Source organism: Lithobates pipiens, unplaced genomic scaffold (assembly GCF_037356315.1).
Source record: "Lithobates pipiens isolate NorthernLeopardFrog02 unplaced genomic scaffold, aLitPip1_a1.2 Scaffold_10, whole genome shotgun sequence".
Taxonomy (NCBI): domain Eukaryota; kingdom Metazoa; phylum Chordata; class Amphibia; order Anura; family Ranidae; genus Lithobates; species Lithobates pipiens.
In genome coordinates this window covers 177533441-177560797 of record NW_027507686.1, presented here as the reverse complement: position 1 = coordinate 177560797, position 27357 = coordinate 177533441, and positions in this window count along the sequence as shown.

Here is a 27357-nt window from a genome sequence, read left to right as displayed (position 1 = left end):
TCTGGGAATGCACCAATTTAAAATGGCGAGACACATTATGAGTCTTCAGGCCCTTTTTAATATTATTTACGTGTTCACCCAACCTCACATGTAGAGGTCTGGAGGTTCTACCGATATATTGGAGACCACATCCACATTGTAACATATATACCACCCCTATGGTGGAACAAGTGATGAGTTTATCAATCTTGTATTCCTTATTATTACTAGTGGCTATGAAGGATTTTCTCCTTTTCATATTGCATCTAGAGTGCCTACATGCCGTACATCTACCACACGCATAAAAGCCGGATAGAAAAGAAAAAAGCCTGCTTTCAGTTTGTACAGGGGGATCAATAACACTCGGTGCTATTTGGTCACGCAATGATGGAGCCTTTTTATATATGAAAGAAGGCCGTGCGGGTAACAATGGACCCAACACTCGGTCTTGTTTCAGTATAAACCAGTTTTTGGCCACAACTTTTTCAAATTTTTTATACTGTACGTTATAATCAAGGACCATTCGGAAATTAACCCCTTCCACACCTGATTCTTTTGCCTTATCTTTAATCAGAAGGGACCTATCCATCTGCTGAACCCTAGATATTTCATGTTCAAGAGCAGATGGATCGTAACCCTTATCCCGAAACCTAGAGGACAATGTGTGGGCTTGATTCACAAAGTCAACCATGTAAGAACAATTCCGCCTTAGTCTAACGTACTGTCCCCTGGGGATATTGCATAACCAAGACTTATGGTGGCAACTCCCCAGGGGAATGTACGAATTCCGATCAGTTGGCTTAAAGTGGTTTTTCAGTACTAGCCCATCATTTGCTTTGGTGATCTCTAGGTCAAGAAACACCAACCGTTCTTGGCTGATATTCCACGATAACTGGATGTTTTTGTCGTTAACATTCATAGTACCGACAAATTCATCCAATCCTCGCCGATCACCATCCCATACTAAAATGAGATCATCAATGAATCTATTGTAGCAGATTAATTCCTTGGGGCGATTCCGAAAAACAACTTCCTCCTCCCAGTGGGCCATAAATAAATTGGCCACACTGGGAGCAAACTTGGCCCCCTTGGCAACCCCCCTTACTTGTAAATAAAACTGATGATTAAACCAAAAATAATTCCTAGATAAGCAAAAATTCAAGCATTTGAGAATATATTTTTTATGACACTCCGATAAATCGGAGTAAGTGGACATGGCCCACTGAACTGAAGCTCGCGCATCACTGTGTCCTATAATAGTGTACAGTGAGCCGACATCGGCTGTCACAAGAAAACAGGAGGCCGTGATATCCAATGACTCAAGAATTTGAATAATGTGTTTAGTGTCTTTAAGGAATGCTTTGGTTTTAAATACCAAGGGTTGTAGAAAAGTGTCAATGTACTGACCCACTCTAGAGGAGATAGAGTCAATACCGTTAACAATAGGCCTGCCAGGCGGGTTAACACAATCCTTATGGATTTTTGGCAGGCTGTATATAATGGGGGTACGGCAAAATAATGGGTCAAGATAAGATCCCTCTTTTTTATTGAGAATATTTTTATGTTTCCCTTCTTCTATTAGCCAGTATGGTGGTCAACCGAGATACACTTTACCTGTGTCTAATAGATATGGACCATTACAATATGGAGGAGCCGGTGAGGGAGGGGATTTTTTGGGTGCACAGAGTGGACCCGGAAGGGGCCCTTATGTGCAGCCCCCTATTCACCAGCCCATCCATCCACCATTTGCACCTCCACCTATCCATCAGGAGTGGTGGAGACAGCAACCGTACGGAACCCCCCAGTCGGGCAATCAGGTCCGAAAAAGAAAAGAGAGAGAGGAAGGAGAGGGGGCAGGAGAATTCAAAAAACAAAAACCCCAATAGGGACAGGCATATACAACTTAAGTGGATGTCCATTAAGCGATAATGAGTTAAAAGTTCTAGATAGGGGACTAAAATTCGCTCCGGTTAGGAATTTTAGTAAATTCCATACATATGTTAACATCCAAAAGTTTGTTAGGAATTTGAACATGAAAAAATATTTTCTATCCAACCCTGTTAGACAGGTGAAAATATTTGAAGATCATCACTCAAATCTCCGTAATAAATCCACGTTTAACCCCCTAAACACCGATAACAAGTTTTTGGATGTTTTTAAGAATGTTGTTATAAATGATTTAGACAATCTTAAAGTACGCAAAGTAAAGGACCCCCAGTTTATCAAATTGGGAATTGAATCCCTTAGGAGCAGGGATGACATAGTCATACGCCCCGCGGATAAAGGGGGGGGATTGGTGATTTTAAATAGAACTAATTATATGTCCGAAATGAATAAGCTTGTCAGTGACACTGACACATATCATATTTTGAACAAAGATCCTATGTTACAGTATAAGGATGAATTACACTGGCTAATAGAAGAAGGGAAACATAAAAATATTCTCAATAAAAAAGAGGGATCTTATCTTGACCCATTATTTTGCCGTACCCCCATTATATACAGCCTGCCAAAAATCCATAAGGATTGTGTTAACCCGCCTGGCAGGCCTATTGTTAACGGTATTGACTCTATCTCCTCTAGAGTGGGTCAGTACATTGACACTTTTCTACAACCCTTGGTATTTAAAACCAAAGCATTCCTTAAAGACACTAAACACATTATTCAAATTCTTGAGTCATTGGATATCACGGCCTCCTGTTTTCTTGTGACAGCCGATGTCGGCTCACTGTACACTATTATAGGACACAGTGATGCGCGAGCTTCAGTTCAGTGGGCCATGTCCACTTACTCCGATTTATCGGAGTGTCATAAAAAATATATTCTCAAATGCTTGAATTTTTGCTTATCTAGGAATTATTTTTGGTTTAATCATCAGTTTTATTTACAAGTAAGGGGGGTTGCCATGGGGGCCAAGTTTGCTCCCAGTGTGGCCAATTTATTTATGGCCCACTGGGAGGAGGAAGTTGTTTTTCGGAATCGCCCCAAGGAATTAATCTGCTACAATAGATTCATTGATGATCTCATTTTAGTATGGGATGGTGATCGGCGAGGATTGGATGAATTTGTCGGTACTATGAATGTTAACGACAAAAACATCCAGTTATCGTGGAATATCAGCCAAGAACGGTTGGTGTTTCTTGACCTAGAGATCACCAAAGCAAATGATGGGCTAGTACTGAAAAACCACTTTAAGCCAACTGATCGGAATTCGTACATTCCCCTGGGGAGTTGCCACCATAAGTCTTGGTTATGCAATATCCCCAGGGGACAGTACGTTAGACTAAGGCGGAATTGTTCTTACATGGTTGACTTTGTGAATCAAGCCCACACATTGTCCTCTAGGTTTCGGGATAAGGGTTACGATCCATCTGCTCTTGAACATGAAATATCTAGGGTTCAGCAGATGGATAGGTCCCTTCTGATTAAAGATAAGGCAAAAGAATCAGGTGTGGAAGGGGTTAATTTCCGAATGGTCCTTGATTATAACGTACAGTATAAAAAATTTGAAAAAGTTGTGGCCAAAAACTGGTTTATACTGAAACAAGACCGAGTGTTGGGTCCATTGTTACCCGCACGGCCTTCTTTCATATATAAAAAGGCTCCATCATTGCGTGACCAAATAGCACCGAGTGTTATTGATCCCCCTGTACAAACTGAAAGCAGGCTTTTTTCTTTTCTATCCGGCTTTTATGCGTGTGGTAGATGTACGGCATGTAGGCACTCTAGATGCAATATGAAAAGGAGAAAATCCTTCATAGCCACTAGTAATAATAAGGAATACAAGATTGATAAACTCATCACTTGTTCCACCATAGGGGTGGTATATATGTTACAATGTGGATGTGGTCTCCAATATATCGGTAGAACCTCCAGACCTCTACATGTGAGGTTGGGTGAACACGTAAATAATATTAAAAAGGGCCTGAAGACTCATAATGTGTCTCGCCATTTTAAATTGGTGCATTCCCAGAATCCCAGGAGTTTGAGCTTTTGGGGGATTGAGAAGGTCACCAAGCATTGGCGTGGAGGTAACTTCATACGCCAATTAAGCAAACGTGAATCCTATTGGATCCATGAAACACGGGTTCTTGCCCCGGGAGGTTTAAATGTGGAATTTGATTTAAATTGTTTCATTTCGGACAGATAATTGTTTTATTCTGAAGTATCTGATTCTTCTTTTTTATATTTTTTATATTTTTTATATTTATTGTGATATTTTTATTTTTATTTTTATATTTACTTTTTGTATATATTTTTTGATTTCTTTTTTACCTGTATGGTATGTGTTTAATTATAGGTATGTTTGTTTGTTTTTTCTTCATGTACGGATCAGTGTAGCTTTCTGATGACGTCAGCGGCATTTGCGGGTATATTCGTTAGTTCTTATCATTGGTCATGCGACCTACCGGGAGATTCGTCTAAAGCTTTGTATTGTCCGTTTGGGCAACGTCTCGTTCGTTTCTCTGCATATTTTATGCGAGAACTATTAGTGGGTGATATTTTGTTGCCTAATTAGCGGACTTGACGTACGCTTCTCTCTGGTGTTGATTTTAATTTTGTTTTAAATATTTTTTGGCGCTCATAAAGTTTTCTATATGCCCTCTCCTTTCCCTCTGTGTATGGAGCGATCACAGATGTATGTTCCGGTGTCACGCTAGTAGCGGCATTTGCCTTGCGCATAACTCCGCTGTTTATTGGTTTAAATTTAGTGTGTTAGTATAAAGCGGCCGTCCGACGTCATTCCGTCACCGCTGATGAAGTCCCGCCCTTTCCCTGGGACGCAACGCGTACGGACCACGTGACTCGCGTCGTGACGTCATCCGCCAGCTGACACACTGATCCATGCATGTTATTTCCTGCTTTGCACTCGGCACTGGAGATCAGTGCTTAGAAATGTGAGTGGAAATTTGTTCTTATTCATTTGTTTTAATAAATTGTTATCAAACGGAGAGCACTAGATTTGCTTGTTCTTTTTCATATATGACATTATCCTGATCTGATGACACTGAGGAGATTCTATCTGGAAATGCTTCCGTTTGGTTTGCTGTAGCCTTATACTTCACCCTTGATGGGAACATGTGTTTTTGACCTATCTGATTTATCAGGGGTCCATTCGATGAGGTGAGAGTCCAACTAGTTCATTGGTGAAGGGATCACATCGTCACTGGATATATTGATTAAAGACACACTGCACAAGTGGACTCTTTTTTGATCTTTCTTGATCACTGTATATTGTATCATTCACTATATGGACTTTTGTTTATGCATTTAGTATTCCACTGTAAAGAGTTTTTTGTATTTGCGCTGTACTGAGATATTTATATTTTGAAATGTGGGATTTGGTAATTTGACCTACAGTATTCTAGCTGCATTTTTTCTTCATATATTTTTTTCTGTTTCAGTTTTTTTAGCGCTGGTTGACTTTCTCACTATTTTTCATAGTGCTAGTATGGCTGTATTTATTGTGCTGTTTTTCCAAGCCACCACAGCTACACACTGTGCCTATGGCATTCCATATGAGATAAGAACTTTGGCTCCTACGTGGTATTTCTATTAGAAGGTTCTAGGGCCATCTTCTGTAAATTACAGATTATGACTGGTACATGGTGCTACCTTTGCTTAGAAGTCACGGTGACGTGGTTTAAACTGGCTAATAAAGCTATAGGCTAAAATTAATGTGCAAGGCTTGATATTACAAAGCTGGGTACACACATTGAGTTTTTCCTTTCATTCAACCAGTATGATGAATGAAAATAAAATTCAGATTCCACCATCCACATAAGTGATGTGAATGCAGGAATGTCCCCGCTACATTATTGTATTCTAACAGCAGTGACTCCCCCTATCAGAATACACTGATCCGCACTGATCAGCACTGCAGCCATTGACTGCAGTGCCTGATTGAATGTTGACTTTCCAGGAGGACCAATCAAAAGACACCAGTCTAAAAATTGGCTTCTGTTGAACAGACAAGGCTACACACAGATGGAAATTCGGCCAGTTTTTGGTGAGCCATCCTCATTTCGATACATGTGTACCCAGCTTAATTCTCAGTTTTATAGTCTTATATATCAGTGTGTAAGCCTTATCACTGTTAGAAGAGCCATTAAGACATTACAATATTGCTCATGGCCCACAGACTGTCAGTTGTTCTTACCAGAATAACTGTGTATCATAGCTATTTTGACTTCAATAGACATCTAGACAACATCATAACAGGAATTTCAAATTTCAAATATTCATATTTCGATGCTGCATGCATCACTGTATTTGGATATGATCCAGTATGGATATTATTGTTAATCATATTTTCTGCTTCTGGCACAGTATTGAAAACACCAACCAAGACATCTTCACAAAAAACATCAACACGTATCCCAACAACAAGAACAACCTTAACTCCACAAACTACTCGGTTAACAACACTCTGTACACCAACTTGCAAGTGGACACAGTGGTTTGATGAACACCGTGCTACTCCTGGACGTGATCTCGGAGGGGACTTTGAATCTCATCTAGCCATTATTAAGACTGGAAAAAATATCTGCTACAATCCTGTGCAAATTGAGTGCAGAGCAAAAGACAAGCCAACTAAAACAATTAAGGAATTACAACAAAACGTTCAGTGCAAAGTTCGTGAAGGACTAGTGTGCTACAATAAAGATCAAGTTACCAATGGAGGCCGGTGCTACAACTACATGGTCAGATTCCTTTGTTGCGAAAATATTTGCCAACCTACAACTACAACCCGCAACAGTACTAGCTATTCTGTCACGTGCACACCAGCGTGTGTGTGGAAACAATGGTTCAATACACATGTCCCAACATTTGGAATAGAAGGAGGCGATAAAGAAAATATTCAAAGGATAAAACAGTTGGGCTATAAAATATGTAATAAAGCCTATGGTATTATTTGCAGAGCAAAACAATTTCCTGAAAAAAGTCTTAAGGATTTAGACCAAAATGTCACCTGCGATTTAGAAGAGGGGCTTATATGTTATAATTCTGAACAACCTGATGGAATGTGCTATGACTATGAGATAGGCTATCTGTGCTGTGATGACACAAGTCACTGTCAAACTCCAACTACAGTACCTACAGTCTGTACTTTCAAAGGCTCTACTTTCTTCCCTAGTAAGTATCATTTTTTTTTTTTTAACATTTGAAGCTAAACAGTACAAGTAATATAACACCAATGAAAGCAGCTATATAATACGCAATTTTAAATGCCTTTACACTCACATGAACTTTAATGGTATCCCAGTCTTAGTCTGTAGAGTCCAATATTGAGTTGGCCCACCCTTTGCAGTTATAACAGCTTCAACTTTTCTGGAAAAGCTGTCCACGAGGTTTAGGAGTGTCTATGGAAATGGTTTACCATTCTTCCAGAAGCGCGGTTGTGAGGTCAGGCACTGATGTTGGACGAGAAGGCCTGGTTCGCAGTCTCTAATTCATCCCAAAGGTGTTCCTTTGGGTTGAGTTCAGGACTCTGCGCAGGCCAGTCAAATTCCTCCACCCCAAACTCATTAATCCATGTCTTTATGGACCTTGCTTTGGGCACTGGTGCACAGTCATGTTGGAACAAGAAGGGGCCATCCCCAAACTATTCCCACAAAGTTGGGAGCATGAAATTGTCCAAAATGTCTTGGTATACTGACGCCTTAAGAGTTTCCTTCACTGGAATTAAGGAGCCAATCCCAGCCCCTGAAAAACAACCCCACACCATAATCCCCCCATCCACCAAATTATTTGGATTAGTGCACGAAGGAAGGTCCATAAAGACATGAATGAGCGATTTTGGGGTGGAGAAACTTGACTGGCCTGCACAGAGTCCTGACCGGAACCCTGTAGAACACCCTTGGGATTAATTATAGGGGAGACTGTGAGCCAGGCCTTCTTGTCCAACATCAATGTCTGACCTCACAAATGCGCTTTTCATGTGACAACACTGGAGAATTGACACTTTACTACAATGTAAAGTAGTGAGTTTACAGCTTGTATAAGAGTGTAAATTTGCTCTCCTCTCAAAATAACTCAACTGGGTGATGTCCCCGCCCCTTATGATGTCACAGTCCCAGCATCCTCTGGGACTGTGACATTATAAGGGGCGGGGACATCACCCGGTGACCCTGCTCATTGCTCCTATATAAGTCGCCACAGAACGCGTCCCTGTCATTGTGGCCAGAGAGACGTTGAGTCAACATCTCAAGGAAGAAGAGAACAAGAGAAGAGAAGGCGGCATCGGAGACAGAAGACCGGGCCACCGCTAGTAAAAAAGCTGGAAGAAGAAAGCGGAGGCCCGCAAGAAGAACCGAAGAGGGGGACAAGACCCCCGAAGTCGGAAGAAAAGGTAGTGACAGAAGACCGGGCCACTGCTAGTAAAAGAGATGGAAGAAGAAAGCGGAGGCCTGGCAAGAAGAACCAAAGAGGGGGACAAGACCCCCGAAGAGGGGGACAAGACCCCCAAAGTGGGAAGAAGACCTCTGGATGGTAAAGCGACGAAGAAAAAAGCCGGGCTCCTCCACTAGTAAAAGAGCTAACAGAAGATAGCGGAGGAGTCCGGCAAGAAGACCCCCAGAGCTGTGCAAATAATTATTTTAAAACCTTGTGTTGTGTTATATTTACATTTTTTTCATCAGGTGAATGGGTAGGGGTAAATTGTACCCCATACTCATTCACATAGGGTGGGGGGCCAGTATCTGGGGGCCCCCTTATTAAAGGGGGCTTCCGGATTCCGATAAGCCCCCCGCCCACAGACCCTGACAACCAACGGCCAGGGTTGTTGGGAAGAGGCCCTTGTCCTCATCAACATGGGGACAAGGTGCTTTGGGGTGGGGGGGCCGCAGGGCCCCCCTTCCCAAAAGCACCCCCCCATGTTGAGGGCAAGCAGCCTGGTACGGCTCAGGAGGGGGGCACTCGCTCGTCCTCACCCCCTTTCCTGACCGGCCGGGGCTGCGTGCTCGGATAAGGGTCTGATATGGGCTTTGGGGGGACCCCACGCCATTTTTTTCGGTGTAGGGCTTCCCCTTTAAGTCCATACTAGGTGAGGGGGCTAGCGAGGTGTCAATCTCATTGACTTCCTTTGCTAGTCCCATCTACCTGGAGCCACGTTCAAAATGAACGGACTTTCCTCCATGTGTGGGCAAGTCCGTTCATTTCAAAAGTCCGGTGGACTCCCGCCATAGTCCGGCGGTTTGTCCGCCGCACGTAGTCCGCCGGAAAAATCCGGTCGTGTGTGGGCAGGTCCGCTCGTTGGGAAGGTCTGGTGGACCTCTGCTTCAAAGTCCGGCGGTTTGTCTGCTGGGCTAAGTCCGCTGGATAGTACGATCGTGTGTACGCGGCATAAGTGAAAATCCTCAAATTGGGCCCAAAGTGTCAATATTTTGTGTGGTCACCATTTTTTTCCAGCACTGCCTTAACCCTCTTGGGCATAAAGTTCACCAGAGCTTCACAGGTTGCCACTGGAGTCCTCTTCCACTCCTCCATGACGACATCATGGAGCTGGCAGATGTTAGAGATCTTGTGCTCCTCCACCTTCCGTTTGAGGATGCCCCACAGATGCTCAATAATGTTTAGGTATGGAGAGATGCTTCACCAGTCCATCACCTTTACCCTTTAGCAAGGCAATGGTCATCTTGGATGTGTGGTTGGGGTCGTTATCATGTTAGAATACTGCTCTGTGGCCCACTGTACATGTTGGCATTCATGGTTCCCTCAATGAACTGTAGCTCCCCTATTCCAGCAGCACTCAAGCAGCCCCAGATCATGACACTTCCACCACCATACTTGACTGTAGGCAAGACACCCTTGTCTTTGTACTCCTCACCTGATTGCCACCACACACGCTTGACACCATCTGAACCAAATAAGTTTATCTTGGTCTCATCGGACCACAGGACATGATTCCAGTAATCCATGTCCTTAGTCTGCTTGTCTTCAGCAAACTGCGTGTGGGGTTTCTTGTGCACCATATTTAGAAGAAGCTTCCTTCTGGGACGACAGCCATGCAGACCAATTTGATGCAGCGTGTGGCTTATGGTCTGAGCACTGACAAGCTGATCTCCCATCGCCAAACTCTGTAGCAATGCTGGCAGCACTCATACGTCTATTTCCCAAAGACAATCTCTGGATATGACGCTTAGCATGTGCACTCAACTTCTTTAGTCAACCATGGCAAGGCCTGTTCTGAGTGGAACCTGTCCTGTTAAACCGCTGTATGGTCTTGGCCACCATGCTGCAGCTCAGTTTCAGGGTCTTGGCAATCTTCTTATAGCCTAGGCCATCTTTATGTAGAGCAACAATTATTTTTTTTCAGATCCTCAGAGAGTTCTCTGTCATGAGGTGCCATGTTGAACTTCCGGTGACCAGTATGAGAGAGTGATAGTGATAAATTTACCACACCTGCTCCCCATTCACACCTGAGGCCCTGTAACAAGTCACATGACCAGGGGTGGATTAGGATCATCATGGTCCTACTGCTGAGGGTTTTGGTGGGTCTTTTTATGAAAATATAGAAAATGAAAACACAATTTTTTTTTGTTAAAACAAATTAAATTAATAAGACAGCGGGGGTGAGAGAGGGGTTAAATGAGAGAGGGGAGTGATAGAGAGAGAGGGGGCTGAAAGAGAGTGGATGAGAGGGAGAGGGGAAGAGAGAGAGAAGGGGTGAACAAGAGAGAGAGAGGGGGATGAGAGAGAGAGGGGGGATGAGAGAGAGAGGGGGTGATAGAAAGGGGAATAGAAAGAGGGTGAAAGAAAGATAGGGTAAGAGAGGGGGTGAAGGGGTGAGAGAGAGAAAAAGGGGAGAAAGAGGGGGCAAAAGAGAGAGTGTGGGATGAGTTTGTGGGGGGCACAGCATAGTACATTACATGGGGGGGGGTAATAGCACAGTACATTATATGGTTGGCACAGCAGAGTATGTTACATGGGGGGGGGGGGGGCAAAGCACAGTATATCACATGTTGGGCACAGCACATTACATGGCAGATACATGGATACAGCACATTACAGGGTGGGCAAAGCACAGCGCATAACATGGTGGGCACAACACGACAGTGGGCACTGTGCAGCACATTCAATGGTGGGCACAGAACGTTACATGGTGGGCACAGCACAATACAGCACATTACATGGTGGGCACAGCACATTATATGGTGGGCACATGACATGCTTGGTACTGCACAACACAGCACATTACATGGTGGGAACAACACAGCACATGCACACAGTGGGCACAGCACCTTATATGGTGGGCACAGCATGTGACAAGGCGAGCACAGCTGAGCACATTAAATGGTGGGAACTGCACAGCACATTATGTGGTGGGCACAGCATATTATATGGTGAGTACGGGCGCCTGCTGGTTAGGATGTCATCAACCCTCCTCCACCAGACAGCTGCCTGTAGCTTCCGGACACTGAGAATCTGTGTGAGTGGAACAGATCCTGTGATAGGGCTGAGCATCAGCTTAGACAGGACTTGGCTGCAGTGACTGACACTTGTCTCCTCCATGTGTGCACAATGGGCTCCTCTTTCTTCAGGATGGCACACAGATATTCATAAGCCACTGTTATGGGCCTATATCGAGGAAGGGGCCTGGAGCTGCAGCTCCAATAGCCCATATGTTCCTCCAGGCCTGCACATAACACTGGGGAGGGAAAAAGGCTAATTGGGCCCAATTTGGACATTTTCACTTAGGGGTGTACTCACTTTTGTCACCAGCGGTTTGTTGAGTTATTTTGAGGGGGACAGCAAATGTACACTGTTATACAAGCTGTACACTCACTACTTTACCTCATAGCAAAGTGTAATTTCTTCAGTGTTGTCACATGAAAAGATAATAAAATATTTACAAAAATGTGAGGGGTGTACTCACTTTTGTGAGATACTGTACAATGCAAGGCTCCTGCATGAATACCTACCTTTCAAATGTCACCCTCTTCAGCATTAGGAGCCCCACAAAACTCTATAATCAGTGGGTGGGTCTCTTTGTCGGAGCTTGTGGGCGGAGTCGTGATGTCACAATACTCCCCACCCAGCTCTACACTCTCCTACTCTTCCTGATGGCTCTGGGAGCTGACTGCACCATGACTATCCTCCTCAGTCACACTGATCACGCCCCATGATGAGTAACATTCAGTCAAAACTCAGGAAAGGCACCACATGACTTCAGCATGCCCAATCATGCTGAGCTGTGGAACAGCCAATCCTGGGAAAGCTGGAGACGAATGGAGGAGGGATATGAAGCTGGGAATTGTAACATACTCACTGCTCTTCCATGAGATAAAGAAATCAGATGTCAGTCACAGCAGTGGGGAATGTGGTGACACAACCTTATCTGTGTGTTTTTTTATCTTACTGAAAAAAGACATGAGGACTGCTCAGAGCTAGATTAACTCTTCATGGCAAAACTGGGCACAGATGAATTGACATACTTTACTGTACCAGGTAGAAGTCTAAATAATTTTTTTTTTTTCAGGTTTACATCCACTTTAAAGCTGTTATAGCTGCAAAAGGTGGACCAACTCAATATTGAACACTACGGACTGAGACTGGGATGATCACAATTTGATTGATTAACGTAGGGGCCACTGTAATATAGGCCCAATACACTGACACTGCACACAATTGCCGTCTGCCGGCCGCTACATTGTACAGACATTGCAGAGCTTCAGGGGACCTGGGCCTGTGTGCCAAGTGCACTCCTGCTCAAGTCTAGGACCAACACACTTTGCCTCCCTGTCAGGTGGAGTGATCTCCACCCAACAGGAGTTCCTGGTCCCAGCACTATGTCATCATTCAGGGCCAGCCCGGGAGCCTCGATGGGAGAGGAGTGCTGGCGGTGCTGCGAGCATCAAGGAGCCGCTGTACAAGTGAGCAGAGCAATAATCTAAGGGGTCTGGTTTGCCAGTGGCAGATGATTTTGTCCTATTCTATGTTGTGTCAGCTCAGTGTGAACTGCCTGAAGTGGAGGGGGAGGAGGGAGAAGAGGTTAATTAACAAGACTATTTGTATTATGCAGACTGAAGGTGGTTAACATACTACCACTGACCAGTGGCAGGTAATAATCCCCTTTGTGTGCTGCATTACTGGCAGTGGCAGTGAGTGTTAAATAACCATTTATGCTGCAGCATGAAGGGGTTTATAAACACTGACACTATTGCCACTAATGCAGCACAAAGGGGTTAATTAACTGCCACTGGTCACTGATGCATCGTGCTGCATAATACAGATAGTGTTGTTAATTAATTAAAGGATAAGTTCACCTTTTGGAATATGTTACACATTCCACCCATTTTTAGGGTGGAACATGTAACAAGTTCCCACTCCTGCAGGTCTCCCTGATCCGCTTCCTCTAGTGACAGCAGGCCAGGGATCTTCTCCCTGAACTAGCTGTCACAGGTTAAAAAAAAAAAAAAAAAGTGGTTGTGTAAGGCTTCATCAGCCTGACTGTCATTCATTTACAGAGCTCTGTAAATGGGAAATAGAAGTACCGACAGTCTCTGCATCTGTCAGCTTGTAGTTCTCAATGAACTACCAGGATGCTGTTAGGCACTCTGGTAGTTCATTGTCTTTTCCTGTCAATGTGTAACTGCCTGCCCAAATGATGTACGAGCAGACAGATACACTGACAAGCCTGCAGCAGTCCTGCATGGCACTTGCGATCTGCCGATCGTGGGTGCAATGCTTTTCAGGCTACTATTAAAAAAAAAAACAATAAATGCACATTTTTTTATTTCCAAAAATATGTGCATGTATTTTTATTTTTTAAAGGTGATCTTATGTTTACCCCCCCCCCTCCCAAGAGTTAACCACCTCCAGTCAGTTCACATGCCATCAATGCTGGGGGTTATTATTACGTAAGCTTGCACCATTGCTGGGGTAGATTGTTTCAGAAATTGGCACTGATACTGGGGGTTATTATTGCTGTTACTGACATCAATGCTCTGGGTTGGTATTGTGTAAATTTTCGCTGATGCTGGGGGTTATTATTGCTGCTGCTGACACCAGTGATGTGGGTTGTTATTGCGTAAACTGGCATTGAAGTTTTTGGTTATTATGGAAACTGGTATTTATGCTGGGCTTATTATTTCCTAAACTGACATCTATTCAGGGTGGATATAATTGCATAAACTGGCACTGATGCTGGGGGTTATTATAGCTGCAGCTGACACCAATGATGTGGTGTAGTTATTGCGTAAACTGACACTGATGTTTTCGGTTATTATGGAAACTGGTATTTATGCTGGGGGTTATTATTTCCTAAACTGACACCTATTCAGGGTGGATATAATTGCATAAGCTGGTACTGATGCTGAGGGTTATTATTGCTGCTACTGAGACTAATGCTGTTGGTTGTTATTGCATAAACTGGAACTGATGTTTTCAGTTATTATGGAAACTACCATTTATGCAGCAATTATTATTCCCTAAACTGGCACCTATGCTGGGTGGATATAATTGCAGAAGCAGGCACTGATACTGCGGGCTATTATTGTGTAAACTGGCACTTATGCAGATGGTCATTAAGAAATATTTTCAATATGTTTCTGTTATGACACTTTAAAGGGGAGTTCCACCCAAACGTGCCTAAACTGCTTTAAGGAGTCCTGACCTCCTGACGTGCGGAATCGGGTACCTCGTTTTGACAGGTACCCAGCTCCCACTTCAGCTCGGGTCACCTAGGTGGCCCCTCCCTCCCTGCAATCTTCTGGGACACATCACAGGTCCCAGAAGATTGCCTGGCCATTCAGGACACGCAGCGTGACTTACACATGTGCAGTGAACACACGGCTGTGAAGCCACAAGCTGTCACAGGTGCTCACAGTAGTGCTCACAGTAGTGATTTCAGTGCCATGAAGAGGTGGGGGAGAGAACCGAGGTTTCAGGCAGCCCCGTTGCTGGACCATGGGAAAGGTGAATTTGTGTTTATTAAAAGTCAGCAGCTACACTTTTTGTAGCTGCTGACCTTTAATAAACACAGAAATGGATGGAACTCAGTTTTAATGGTAATTAAAATATGTAATTGGTTTTTACAAAGCATTGTTTGCGTTTTCACTTTATTTATAGCCATAAAAAATATCAACAAAATCCTCGGCACCAGGCCCAGGATATTCTTAATCTGGCCCTGGCCTCTTGTAATCCCTAGTGCAGACTTGATGAAGGAGGTGTAGTTTTTTAAACCAATTAGATGTCTTGCATTTGCTCTAGAGGTCGACCGATATGGGTTTTTCTCTGGCAGCTGAGTTGGCCGCCGGGTATATATAATGCTGATTTTTCTGGGCCGATATGTTAGGCCGATTTTTTTTTTTTTCCTTTTTTGTTTTTTTTCTTCATCTCATAAAATCTAACCGACATCCCTCACACTGGGGCATTTTTCAGGCGCTATTGGGCTAAAAATAACACCTGTAAAGTGCCTGCAAAAAGGGCTCCCCTGCAGTCTGTGTGCTTTCACACTGAGGCGATGCGCTGGCAGGACGTTAAAAAATGTCCTGGAAACAGCATCTTTGGAGGGGTGTATACTGGTCCTCCACTACTCCTGCCCATTGAAATTATTCTAAGTGTTATAGGTTATAAGTGCCCAGCTAGCAGCTGAATAGCGACGCTAAAATGATGGTAAAGCACCGTTAAAACTAGCAGCATTTTACCGGCAACGCCTGCCTGCTCCAGTGTGAAAGCAGCCTTAAGTAATACGTGATACAGAAAATTTCTCACATTTAAACATTTGTTAAACAAACCTCCAATCAGTTCACTTGCATGTATAATTTAGATAAAAAAAAAAAAAACTATATATTAAATATTAAATACACAAAAACAGGTAATCAAAACTTTTGGACGAAAAAAATGGGCTAACTTTACTGTTTTTTTTTTTTTTAAATCATTAGTGTATTTTTTCCCCAAAAATTGTGTTTGAAAGACCTCTGCACAAATACCGTGTGACATAAAATATTGCAACAACCGCTATTTTATTCCCTAGGGTCTCTGCTAAAAAAATATATATATATCATTTTTGGGGGTTCTAAGTGATTTTCTAGCAGAAAATACAGGATTTTAACTTGTAAGCAACAAGTTTCAGAAAAGATTTAGTCTTTAACCACTTTCAGACTGGACCATTTTGCTGGCTTAAGACCAGACCACTTTTTGCGATTCGGCACAGTGTCGCTTTAACTGACAATTGTGCGGTCGTGCAATGTGGCAACCAAACAAAATTGATGTCCTTTTTTTTCCCACAAATAGAGCTTTTTGGTGGTATTTGATCACTCCTGCGGTTTTAGTTTTTTGCGCTATAAACAAAAATAGAGAGACAATTTTGAAAAAAACGCATTATTTTTTACATTTTGTTATAATAAATATCCCACAAAAATATATAAAAAAAAAATAATTCCCTCAGTTTAGGCCGATACGTATTCTTCTACATATTTTTGGTAAAAAAAATCGCAATAAGCGATTATTGAATGGTTTGCACAAACAAAATAGGGGATAGTTTTATGGCATTTTTATTAATAATTTTTTTTTACTAGTAATGGCGGCGATCAGCAATTTTTATTGTGACTGCAACATTATGGCTGACACATCGGACATTTTTGACACATTTTTGGGACCATTGTCATTTATACAGCAATCAGTGCTATACAAATGCAGTAATTCCTGTGTAAATGACACTGGCAGTGTAGGCACTAAGTGTTCTTAGGGGCGTGTTACTAGCAGAGCGGCATATAAAAATGGACGTACCTGTATGCCAATATGCCTGCCCGTGCCATTCTGCCAAAGTACATCAGCGTGCGCCGGTCGGGAACTGGTTAAATGGTTAAACTGAGAACTCCTACACACAGAGCTCAGTTCATGCATAAGTATAAACATTGTATCTCTTTGGTCTTTTCTTGGCAGACTGCCCATAAAGGAGAAAAGTTGCTCCATTGAAGACTTCAGGCAACTTGCATTGACTTCTATTACAGAAGATATATCGGATGATATTTGGCGTTTTTTAATTAAATGGCATCAGCCTTTTTTATCAGCAGTTAAAAACGCCAAATATCAGCCGATATATCGGTCGACCTCTACTTATAAGTTTAGGGAACACTAGTCCAATGTCCGTTCGTGAGGCCAGAAGTAAGGAACGGGGTATTCTGTGCTGCTTGTAGTTCCAAACCAATTGCAGGAGATCTGCTTGCAGTTTTTTGATGTGTGCTGGGGGGACAGGAATAGGTAGGGTTTGGAACAGGTACAGGAGCTTCGGAAAGAGGGACATCTTAACAGAAGCAATGCATTCCAGTAGGGAAATATGAAACTTCTTCCATTTTTGTATGGTTGATCTAATCTGCTGATAGAGAGGGGGAAGTTTTCCTTATACAGTGAGGAGAAAGTTGGAGTAATATGAACCCCCAAATACTTTAGAGCAGTGGATTTTCACAAGTAAGGGAAACAAGTCCTTAAATGTCGGACTTCGTCCAAGGATATGTTAATGTGAGGGCCTCTGACTTAGACGTGTTAATTTTGTATCTGAAAAGGCACCGTAACAGTCAAGTTCAACATGCAGCATGGACTGTGAGTACACGTGGGCTGCGAGTGAACGTGGGCTGCGAGTGAACGTGGGCTGCGAGAATGCCAGGTAGGGGGTACTTGGTGAAGAGGGGCAGCTGCTGCCACCTGCAAAGGTGGGTGGGGGGAAGAGGGTTGAACTTGGGGACTGAACTTGGGGTAGATGTAGCAGGTGAGGATCCCATGGTTTATACCAGGCTGAAGAGTATAGGGAAGAGGATGTGGGTGGACTGATCCCCCCCCCCCCCGGGAACTGAAAAGGAGAACCATTAGCAGAGGTATGAGGTGCCGGGGGTCCTGCAGTGCCCCTAGAGAAGCTGGGGTCCCAGGACCAAAGTGGCCTCTGAGACTTAGGAGAGGCAGGTGCCTAGGTGGGAGCATGGTGGAGTGCTCTAAATGCCTTGCCACTGGCAGCTGATGGGCTTAAGATTGTAGCAGGCCAGGGTGAGCAGGAAAGTCTATGGAATGGTCTGGAAGCTGGGGAACCCTGGGCTGGTCTGTCCAGTGCACGGGTGCAGGAAGTTTGGATGCTGTCCTCAGCAGACACGGGAAAGCATCAGAGCATTGTGTGTAGGACAGGGGGGCCAAGCTGGGTGACAGAGCCTGTGCTCCGTGCAGTAAAGCAGTTAGGGAGGCTGCTGAGGGGGAAGCATCCACCGATCCCGCTTGTGAAGGTGGCCATCTTTTGTCCGGGGCCAGCATTGAGATGTCTGCAGGGACCCAAACTCTCGCTGGAGCAGAGGAGGAAGGCTAGGGTTAGGCATGGGATCGAGAAGGAGAGGCATCCGGCACCATCTTGTCTGCTCTGCCCTAGCGGCATGTCAGCCCATGTAAAGTAATCTCGGAGGGTAGCAGAAGAACCCAGAGGAGGTTGGGATGATCCCCTAGCTTTGGCTGAATGGGTGGTCCTGGATCTGCTCATGTATTGAGCGAGGAAAGTGCCCTAAATCAGGGTTTAGCTGCAGGCTCAGGAAGAGCTACTATCCTAAGCATCCATGCAGGTAGGCTTGGTCACACACCAAATTTCTTAATTTACCCAAAAATGTTGACAAAAAAGTACAACTTCAAAAAATACACCATGCCTCTTACTAAATGCCTTGGAGTGTCTACTTTCCAAAAAGGGGTAATTTGGTGGATATTTATACTGCCTCAAGAAATAAGATAGGCCATCAGTACATCAGGATTGATCAATTTTTAGATACATATACCAGAGTTTGTAGACTTATAACTTTCCTATAGACCAAATAATACACTGATTGGGGTTATTTTCACCAAAGAAATATAGCAGAATACATTTTGGCCTAAATTTATGAAGAAAGATCATTTATTGGCAATATTTTATAACGAAAACAAAAAAAAGTGTTTCTTTTTTTTAAAACGTTCATTCTTTTTTCATTTATTTAGCAAAAAAAAACAAAAAAAACAAAAAAAACTGTGGTGATTAGGGATGAGCTTCATGTTCGAGTCAAACCCATGTTCGACTCGAAAATCGGCTGTTCGACCGTTCCCCGAATTCCGAACATTATGGGCCATTCGTGCCAAATTCGAGTGCACGTTACGCCCATAATTCACTGCGGCATTGCAGTGCATTGCTGGCTGATGATTGGCCAAGCATGCACTATGACCCACATGCTTTGGCCAATCACAGCGTGGAAAAAACGGAGAGCAGTAATTGGCCAAAGCCAGGGTGGCTTTGGCCAATTATGGCTCGGGGGTTTAGTACACGCCCCAGAGTATATAAGTCAGACTGCGCAGTGGCCTTGTGTAGTGTGTTGCATTGGCGGAGAGAGATAGACAGAGAGACAGTGTCTTTGAATTTAATTTGAAGCTGTTGCAATAACAGTCTGTGTATTGTGCCACCTGCACAGTGTATACCTGCGGAGACACTGCGGGGATCCCAGCGCTGACTTTTCTTATATTAGGAGGCCGGGGCCACCCGTCACCTGACCTGGCCCCTTCTGACGCTGATGAGGGGAGCCATGGGGTTCTCCACTTGCGTTACATCAGAGGGGGGTGGGGTCACCCATACGTCACTGGGAAACCCCATGGGTTCCCTCATCAGCGTCAGTGGGGGCGGGGTCAGGTGATGGGTGGCCCCACCCTCTAATATAAGAAACGTCAGTGCTGGGATCCCCGCAGTGTCTCCGCAGTGGAGACAGAAGACGGATGCATGTATGGACAGCGCTGGACTGTGAGATCCCCCGTCGCTGGATCAGATCAGCCATCCCTGGACCCCGCAGAGATGATCATCTGTCGCTGGAGTGGATTAGCACCGCTGGAATCTTTTTTTTATTTTTTTTATGTTTAATAAAGGAATTTTTCAAAAGTGTGTTTGTCTTATTTAACCATTTTTACACTTTCTTTGTGAAATGGTAGGGGTACTTTTGTACCCCCTTACCATTTCAAACGGGGGGGTCGGGATCTGGGGGTCCCCTTGTTAAAGGGGGCTTCCAGATTCTGATAAACCCCCCGCCCGCAGACCCCCACAACCACCGGCCAGGGTTGTGGGGATGAGGCCCTTCTCCACATCAACATGGGGACATGGTGCTTTGAGGGGTCACAGACCCCCAAAGCATCCTCCCAATGTTGAGGGCATGTGGCCTGGTACGGTTCAGAAGGGGGGGCGCTCTCTCGTCCCCCCCTCTTTTCCTGCGGCCTGCCAGGTTGCGTGCTCGGATAAAGGGTCTGGTATGGATTTTTAGGGGGACCCTCACGTCAAATTTTTTTAAAAATTTGATGCGGGGTTCCCCTTAATATCATACCAGGCCTGAAGGGCCTGGTAATTGAATTTAGGGGAACCCCTACGCTTTTTTTTTTTTATCAATGAATGAATTGTCGGCTAATATAGAGAACACTCATTGAGTGTTCTCTGTATTACGGGAGCCGGCATTGGAAAGTGATTTTAAAAGACTTTTTTTCCTTGCGAAATGACACTTTGTGCAGGGACAGTTCTAAGCACGGGAAACATGTGCCCCTTCACAGGCATACTATAGACACCCCCCCAGGTACGAAATTTAAAGGAATATTACACTTTTATTGTTTCACTTTAATCATTATTAAAATCACTGCTCCTGAAAAAACGTCAGTTTTTAAAACTTTTTTTTGCATTGATCCATGTTCCCTGGGGCAGGACCCGGGTCCCCAAACACTTTTTAGGACAGTAACTTGCATATTAGCCTTTAAAATTAGCACTTTAGATTGTGAACGTTCGAGTCCCATAGACTTTAATAGGGTTCTAAAGTTCACAAGTTTAGGTCTGTTCGCAGGTTTTGGTGCGAACCGAACAGGGGGGTGTTCAGCTCATCCTTATTACTGGGTCTTGAGGATGGGTCGCTGGCCAGAGCTTGCACAGTATGCAATTGAGCTACTGACCTTTCCTGCATCCAGCGTTCTTTCGGAAAACGCACATTCAGTGCTGCTGGAGTCTTTGTAACCGGTCACAGGGTGCGCCTGTCCACCGACTCGGTTGATCGACTGACAATCATAAAAATGAATCAGTCTTGGATCACCACCAGCTACCAAGCACCTGAAGCTGATGTAACCGAATAATGTTTTTTTGAAATGGCAGATCCCTTCAAGACTGCCTATGCTGATTCTGAGTGAGTATCCTGTTATGCTGAGTGACTACCCTCTTCCTCCTCAATGATCATGCTGATAGCTGGGAAGAGCATTTTTGGCTCTGGGCGCCACCACCAGTGGCTAAGGCCCAATTTTTCAGCCTCTGTTTAACAGGGGCGTGTACTTACAATTTTTGACCCAATACTTTGCAGCAGGGCTCATTCCTGCTCTCCAACTAGAATTTCTGCGAGGTGTTGCAGTGTTTTGGCACCAGTGCCTAAGGCCCTGTTCAACAGGTGCATGTAATTACAATTCGTGATATAATATTTCACAGCAGGGCTCATTCCAGAGCCCACCAAGAGTAACTGTGAGGGCTTACAGTGTTATGTTACCAGCACCACCACCAAAGCCCAATTTTTCTACCACTGTTAAACAATGGCATGTAATTATAATTCTTGATATAATAGTTCACAGGAGGGCGTTCCAGCGCCCACCAAGAGTCACTTTGAGGGCTTACAGTGTTGTGGCAACACCAACACCCAAATTTCTGCAGAGCATATAGGGCAGGCCCCTACTTTCAAACATCCAACTTACAAACGTCTCCTACTTGCAAACAGAAGGAGACAACAGGAAGTGAGGTGAAATCTACCCCTAGGAAGGGAAGTTCACTCCTGTAAGAGTTGATATGGGAAAAACGTGTCTCCTCTCCACTGATGCTTTATCCCAATTCTTGTTTTACCAAAAACCCAAAGTTTTCTAAAAACATTTGTCATTGGGACAGAAAGTGAGGTGAAATCTTCTGAAGAGGTGCACAGACAGAAAAAAAAAATGTTACAGGGGTGATAAGCCTTCTCTATGTTTTCCAAAAAGCTTAAAAATAGATTTTTTTGACTGGCGCTACACTTTAAAAATGTACCAGTTCAAAATTACAAACAGATTCAACTTAACACAACAAACCTACACAGTCCCTGTCTTGTTTGCACCGCCTGTATACTGCTGTTCTGAGTGTATATAGGGCCTGGGGGCCACACGCATTTCCTTTTTTTAATATGGGTACAGGGTTCCCCTTAATATGCGTACAAGACCCAAATAGGCTGGTAATGGGCAGGGAGGGCTACCCATGCCATTTTTCTGAATGATTTTCAACCATATTGCAGGAACCAGATATAACATTAAAACCGCAAGCAGTTTTAAATGGTGTTATTTCCGTTTAATGTCATTTTGTACCTACAGCAGCTTTTATGACCCTCTTCTGTGCCTAACTGGCAAGATGTTCTATACTGTGCAGGAGCTTTGCCTGTTCAGTGTTAGAGCTTGCACACTCAGTCCTGGGGTCTTTAATACCACTTTCAGGATTGAGACTTACCTATTGAAATAATTTCCAACTGGTCCTAAGCTTATCCATTTTGGCAAGATGTCCATCCAGCCAAGCAGTCAGGTGTTGTCTTGGATAGCAGATGACCATCTTGAACATGGTTGAACATTGAGCATTCAGCTGTAGTTTGGGTTTGCTAGCTTATTCTTCTTGCTGTTCTGCCTCAGCTATCTCATCTGTGGTTTCCTTTGTTTCTGGTTCTCAACTTTGTTCTTGCTGCTTTACTTCTTCTGCAGATAGTTTCTTCTTGCAAGTACATTTATAGGCATCTAAGGCTTCATGTACACGAGATGCTGTTTAACCTCTCCTGAATGATTAAACTTGACAACTAGAAACCAGTGTCTAAAAATGTCTGTTTAGCCACGTTTACATGCCGCGTTTAGCGCGTTTAGCTGTGAGTTTGCGTCTAGAAGCATTTGTAAAAATGAAAAAGGTCTGTAAACGAAATGCTGCTAAATGCAAGTTACCACATTTAGCAGCATTTACAGGCTATTACGGGCATTTGGATTTTCAAATGCCTCTGAACATCCATCTGAACATTTTTTTTGCGTTCCAAAAAATGCTTCTTAACTCAACAGACTAGAAACTACTATAAACGACCCTGTGTACATGTATTGATAAGATAACGTAGAGGAGAGTTCAGAGGCAGCTGAAAAAAATGCCCAACTGCTCCTAAATATATGTTTACCAGCAGCAGTGTACATGAGACCTGAACGACTGGGGCAACTGTGTATATACAGTAATATATATATATATATATATATGTGTGTGTGTGTGTGTGTGTGTGTGTGTGTGTCGTGCTCATAAGTTTACATACCCTGCCAGAATTTATGATTTCTTGGCCATTTTTCAGACAATGTGAATGATAACTGTGACAGAACAAACTGTCACTGTGTGCTTTGGAAGGGGCTGTGGGCTCGCCTCCTACCCACAGAGTATGGCCCAGCAGAGAACATGAGATTTGGAGGGCTACTTGTCGTCTCCCACCACCTGGAGAAGATGTCAACTCCAGACATTTGTGTCCAGAGTCACCAGTTCATCGGAACCGGGTGAATGCGGTATCTGTGGCTGGGCTTGTGGAGTCGTTCCTGGCTACATAAGCCTTTTGGCCCAGCTGGGCTAAATATGTACTTTTATTCCTTTTGGCCCAGCTGGGCTAAATATGTACTTTTATTCCACAAACAATGTACTTTTAGCTGATGAAAACATATACAAGATGGCGGTATTCCCAAAGCATGGGGCTACAAGACTTGGGGACAAAGTAGCATTGAGATAATGTAATGTAATGCTACATCACTTCTCCCCCATCCCCCCCCCTCCTCTTGTTGCCGTGTTTAATTGTGTTGAGTCATGGCATGTAGACAAAAGGTCTGGTCTGGAGACACATCCCAGCAAGGGATGTGTAAAGAGGGGCTGCCTGCTTGTCATAATCCCCTCATGTGCTTCAACTGTAGTTGTTTGAATATACAAGTGTTTCGTTTCTATTGGTTCTTCCTTGTCCCCTACCCCCCCCCCCCCCCCCCATGACCAGGCTAAGGGGAGTGTCCCTAGCTATGTTAAAAGTGTATGTTTGGCATTTAATAAACAGTTTATGCTCTGGATGTTTAACCCTCAACACTTGTGTGGCTTGTCTCGTGATTGAGGGGTTAAAGGCTGGTTATGGCGAGTCTACAGGCTGCGGGTGCGTTTGGAGGACAGGAGACACATGTCTGGTGGAGATGCCCGGCAGTGGTATCAGAGATCCATCACAATAACACAAAAAAAAATCACTCATAATTAGTGTTTGGCTGAAGCCATTTATTATCAATCATCTGTGTTCACTCACCAGCCTTCTTGGCTGCCTCCGCGGAACTCCTGGAGACTTGTCCAGCAGTGTTCTCTCTCTTGCTCCTCCTGTTCCTCCTGTCCAGGATACCTCAACATTTTCTTGGAGGGCCCCGTCTGCACCCAAACCCAGGCCCAAGGTCAGCCCCCCCAGACTGGGGAGCTCCCTCAGAGGCCCCGACAGCCTAACGCTCCATCTCCATTCTTCCATCCAATCAACTTCTCCCCAGCTGGGCTGACTCTGGGTATTTAAGGAGGCCTGCCCCTGCCAGTCCAAGTTGGTGATTGGTCAGGGCTACCCAGAATACCCCAGGTGGCTCCACCTCCCCTCCAGCCTCTCTTTCCAGAAAACAGTGGAAGATTCTAGAAAGTAGGGATGGGCTTTATGTTCGGGTTGAACGTGAGTTAGACTTGGACATTGGCTGTTTGAGCGTTCGTTGAAATATGAACATTATGGAGCATTCGTGCCAAATTCAAGTGGCGCATCACGGCCCATAATGCATTGCAACATCGCAGTGCATTGCTGTCTGATGATTGGTCAAGCATGCACAATGACCTGCATACTTTGTCCAATCACAGCACCGTCAGCAAAGAAAGCCATGATTGGCCAAAGGCACCCTGCCTTTGGCCAATTATGGCTAGACATGGGCGCCATCAATAAATTTGTTTCGTTCTGTTCCGTTTCGATTCGTAATAAAATGAATTCGTACTTCATATTTAATGTCCGAAATTCCGTTCTGTTTCGTACGAAATACAAATTGTCGTTAGGTTCGTTAACGTGTACGAACGTTCTTTACGATGAATGTAAAATCTAAAATATACCTCAATATGACAGTCAATGCTGATGGAAGTTTGGTTTTTATCCGAAATACGAAATTCCGTTGAATTTCCTATCCGAAATACGAAGTTTCATTAGATGAGAAAGAGAGAAACGGATTGTCTGCCATGCACCGCTGGTCCAGTTTGCGCCTGCTCCTCCTCGGGCTGCTTATTATTAGGGGCTCCCACCATCCCTGTGCTGTGCTGACTTTCTCCTGGGGCTGTACCTCTGCTGTGCATATTATGAGGGGCTCCCACCATCCCTGTGCTATGCTGACTTCCTCCTGGGGCTGTACCTCTGGTGTGCATATTATGAGGGGCTACCACCATCCCTGTGCTATGCTGGCTTCCTCTTGGGGCTGCTTATTATGAGGGGCTCCCACCATCCCTGTGCTATGCTGACTTCCTCCTGGGGCTGCTTATTATGAGGGGCTCCCACCATCCCTGTGCTATGCTGACTTCCTCCTGGGGCTGCTTATTATGAGGGGCTCCCACCATCCATGTGCTATGCTGACTTTCTCCTGGGGCTGCTTATTATGAGGGGCTCCCACCATCCCTGTGCTGTGCTGACTTCCTCCTGGGGCTGTACCTCTGCTGTGCATTTTATGAGGGGCTCCCACCATCCCTGTGCTGTGCTGACTTTCTCCTGGGGCTGTACCTCTGCTGTGCATATTATGAGGGGCTCCCACCATCCCTGTGCTATGCTGACTTCCTGCTGGGGCTGCTTATTATGAGGGGCTCCCACCATCCCTGTGCTGTGCTGACTTCCTCCTGGGGCTGTACCTCTGCTGTGCATATTATGAGGGGCTCCCACCATCCCTGTGCTGTGCTGACTTCCTCCTGGGGCTGCTTTTTATGAGGGGCTCCCACCATCCCTGTGCTATGCTGACTTCCTCCTGGGGCTACTTATTATGAGGGGCTCCCACCATCCCTGTGCTATGCTGACTTCCTCCTGGGGCTGCTTATTATAAGGGGCTCCCACCATCCCTGTGCTATGCTGACTTCATCCTGGGGCTGTACCTCTGCTGTGCATATTATGAGGGGCTCCCACCATCCCTGTGCTATGCTGACTTCCTCCTGGGGCTACTTATTATGAGGGGCTCCCACCATCCCTGTGCTATGCTGACTTCCTCCTGGGGCTGCTTATTATGAGGGGCTCCCACCATCCCTGTGCTATGCTGACTTCCTCCTGGGGCTGCTTATTATGAGGGGCTCCCACCATCCCTGTGCTATGCTGAATTCCTACTGGGGCTGCTTATTATGAGGGGCTCCCACCATCCCTGTGCTGTGCTGACTTCCTCCTGGGGCTGTACCTCTGCTGTGCATATTATGAGGGGCTCCCACCATCCCTATGCTATGCTGACTTCCTCCTGGGGCTGTACCTCTGCTGTGCATATTATGAGGGGCTACCACCATCCCTGTGCTGTGCTGACTTCCTCTTGGGGCTGCTTATTGTGAGGGGTTCCCACCATCCCTGTGCTATGCTGACTTCCTCCTGGGGCTGCTTATTATGAGGGGCTCCCACCATCCCTGTGCTATGCTGACTTCCTCCTGGGGCTGCTTATTATGAGGGGCTCCCACCATCCATGTGCTATGCTAACTTCCTCCTGGGGCTGCTTATTATGAGGGGCTCCCAGCATCCCTGTGCTGTGCTGACTTCCTCCTGGGGCTGTACCTCTGCTGTGCATTTTATGAGGGGCTCCCACCATCCATGTGCTATGCTGACTTCCTCCTGGGGCTGCTTATTATGAGGGGCTCCCACCATCCCTGTGCTATGCTGACTTCCTCCTGGGGCTGCTTATTATGAGGGGCTCCCACCATCCCTGTCCTATGCTGAATTCCTACTGGGGCTGCTTATTATGAGGGGCTCCCACCATCCCTGTGCTGTGCTGACTTCCTCCTGGGGCTGTACCTCTGCTGTGCATATTATGAGGGGCTCCCACCATCCCTATGCTATGCTGACTTCCTCCTGGGGCTGTACCTCTGCTGTGCATATTATGAGGGGCTACCACCATCCCTGTGCTGTGCTGACTTCCTCTTGGGGCTGCTTATTGTGAGGGGTTCCCACCATCCCTGTGCTATGCTGACTTCCTCCTGGGGCTGCTTATTATGAGGGGCTCCCACCATCCCTGTGCTATGCTGACTTCCTCCTGGGGCTGCTTATTATGAGGGGCTCCCACCATCCATGTGCTATGCTAACTTCCTCCTGGGGCTGCTTATTATGAGGGGCTCCCAGCATCCCTGTGCTGTGCTGACTTCCT